Source organism: Nematolebias whitei, chromosome 3 (genome assembly GCF_014905685.2).
Source record: "Nematolebias whitei isolate Nwh7 chromosome 3, NemWhi1, whole genome shotgun sequence".
Lineage (NCBI taxonomy): Eukaryota > Metazoa > Chordata > Actinopteri > Cyprinodontiformes > Rivulidae > Nematolebias > Nematolebias whitei.
In genome coordinates this window covers 23,896,722-23,899,871 of record NC_056500.1, presented here as the reverse complement: position 1 = coordinate 23,899,871, position 3,150 = coordinate 23,896,722, and the positions used below count along the sequence as shown (strand labels likewise).

Genomic DNA, 3,150 nt, shown 5'->3' with positions numbered 1-3,150 from the left:
ACTTTGCAACAAAATCTGTGCATATATAAACATACATAGATATATGCATGAAAAACAGTCACAGAAAAAAGCCACGAGCCGCGTTATCTGCTTGCTTTTATACTCTTATCAGCTCAAACCTCAACATAGTTCAGGGGGTGTTCTTGAACCAGCTGCACTCTTTGTTTACACAAACCTATGGTTCATGGGCAGAGGTAAGATAGTGTTTAGGGAGACGGTTCGGCTTGTTGTGGGCTTCTTGTTCTCAGAGCAGAGGGATGTTCTCAGCCATAATATTAAAAACATCCATAACCTTTGACCAGAAATTCCCTGACATTTGCAAACTTTGCAACCAAACCTGTGCAGAATCTGTCTCTTTCGCTGAGCAGGAGGCCTGGAAGTGGATCAGAGATCAAAACTAGTTAAATCACAGCATAGACCACTGGTTCTCAGGATTTCATAAAGGTTTGTTGATTGTGATGTGACATTTAAAGTGACACCAGACTCATTGTGTTGTCTTTTGATTGTCTTGCTGTCCCCCAGCTGATCAAACAGACAGTCTCTGATGGAGTTCATCCAGCTGGAGAACATTAGTGAATAACAGGTCTGCTTCTGTTTGGTGATGAATCCTGCACTCAGTGTTTGACAGTGATGGATTCCTTCATCCTCCCATTTACTTCCACTTCATACTTCTACACTCTGCACATCTCTGTTCAGCTCTTTATTGATTTATTTTCAGTTTTCAAGCTGAGGGTCATATTTTTACTGTTGAAACTTCAACAACAGAGACTGTTGGTCACTCAACATCCATCCATCCATCCATCCATTCATCCATTATCTTCTTCCATTATCTTCATCCATTATCTTCTTCTATTATCTTCCATTTATTCCAGAGTTGGGTTGCAGGGGCAGCAGCCTAAGCAGGGAGGCCCAGACATCTCTTCACAGCCACCCACCTCTTCCAGTTCTTCTGGGAGGACCCCAAGGCATTCCCAGACCAGCCGAAAGACAGTCTCTTATGCGTATCCTGGGTCTTCCTCAGGGTCCTCTTAGATATGGGAGGCATCCAAGGGGTATCTTTACCAGATGCCAAAACCACCGTAACTGGTTTGCCAGTCGAAGCAGATGGCCGCTCGTCCTGAAGCTGGTTCTGCTGTAGGTTTTTTCCTGTTAAAAGGGAGTTTTTCCTTTCCACTGTGGCCTATGTGCTTGCTCAGGATGGGAAACTGGGACGAAGTGAAGATTCACTGCAATCTGGCTTCCTTAGATAGAAAACTTTGACTAATTGGCTTTTTTAGTGACTGTGGATGTTTTTGTTCAGTGCCCTGAGACGACTTCTGTTGTGACTTGGAGCTATAAAGATAAACTGAGTTTAATTAAAACTGAATTAGTTTCTCTGGATGTGGGGGAGCAGCGGCTCTACTCCACGTCTCTCCTGGAGAACTGAACTTCTCACTGTTTCTACGGGAGACTCCAGCCACCCTGCGTAGAAAACTCTTTTGGACTGCTTGTTCCCACAATCTTGTTCTTTCAATCACTTCCCAAAGTTTGTGAGGTCTGTGTCTATAAGAAGAACTGAACTGAACGTCTTCTCTCCTTATTTATCTATCTATCTTTTTCTTTTCTTCCTTTTCTAAGTTTTTATTTGTTATTATTTCACATTCAGGAGCTTCATTTGTGTTTTATCATGACATGTTAGCTATTTTATGTTCACAATTCTTCATAACATATTCATATGTATCATTTGTTATGTTGATTTTTGGGTATTTCATGGTTATGGATTTATTGTTTCATATGATATCTATACAGGAACTAATTTACTGGGGACTTCCTTGAAAAGCAGCCACCTATTATTATCCACCTGAATAGGGTTACTGTGTGGGGCTGAATTTCATGCATGATCATGTATAACTTAGTTATAAGTTAGGTTTATAAACCAAGATTCTGCCCTCAGTCCTCTCCTTTTTGTCGTCCACCTCTTTCTGCTTGACAACATCTCCAGAAAACGTAACGTCCAATTCCTCTGTTAAACAGATGACACCCAGCTCTATCTGTCCACCACCCCACCTTACTCTCTGACTGCCTGTCTGTGCCTTATCACCGACACCAAATCAATCAATCTTGCAAAATCCAGGGGCTTTTCCATTCCTCAGTATACTCCCCCAAGGTTAAGAATCTGGGTGTCATCCTAGACAACAGCATCATCGTTTCAATCCCAGCTCCGCAGCATCGCTCGCCTCCGTCCATCCCTCTCACCCAACAGTATGTACTGTTCTGGTTCACTCTTTGGTCACATCCCGTCTAGATTAGTCCCTTCATTTTGGTTTATATTCGAACTGGTCCAAAACTCTGCCACTTTCATCATCTCCATCATGCACCCCTTCCAGCAGTCATGTAACCCGTCACGTGTCCTGCAGCATCTTCACTGGTTCCCAGTTCAGTATTGCATTATCTCCTTCAAAGCCCTCAACAGCCTCACCCCTTGGTATCTCACAGAACTCCTCCACAATAACACACCCACCTGTACTCTCAGGTCCTCCTCCACCCGACTCATCCAGCCAGCTCGTCTGATCATGATGGACTCAAGAGCATTCAGTCTCTCAGCATCCCACCTCTGGAACTCTCTCCCCCTGGACGTCAAAAAACCTCCCCCACGTCTCCATTTTCACATCCCAAATAAAAACTCTGCTCTTTCAACAGCCATATTCCCTGTAAACTTCTTGTCACACTTGGTGCATTTAAGTTACGCAGTGTGTGATGTTTATAGTGTTATCTTTGATTTTAACTGCATTTTATATTGTATGGTGTCCTTGAATGACAATGCAATGAGACCAGCTTCAAAACAAAAACAAACCAACAAACAAACACAGCCTGGCCCAAACCCTGTTGTTGTAAACTTTGCCTCTCTCGGTTGTGTGATGGAGCAGCTGCATCAGGAGGTGGTTGCCACGGCAACCGGGATCCGGATGACGGCCGGTTTTTTCCTCATACGATTTTTTTTTTAATGAGTCATATTCTGAAAAGAACCGACAAACGATCGAGCGGAAACATTTCCGCTGCACCGTGAGCAACATGCAGGCGGGTAAACCATGAACGCACCATCACCCGCGCGCGACGTCGGAATAATGCGCAGAGATACTGGATAAGAAAGAAAAAAAAAACAGCCGGGTT

At 43.7% G+C, this 3,150-nt stretch overlaps 1 protein-coding gene across 3 annotated transcripts in view; it reads right to left on the bottom strand.

Moving 5' to 3' along the window:
- Positions 1–3,150, bottom strand: part of LOC119407873 (divergent protein kinase domain 1A) — a 9,940-nt gene that overhangs the window by 6,606 nt on the left and 184 nt on the right. The window lies entirely within an intron of this gene.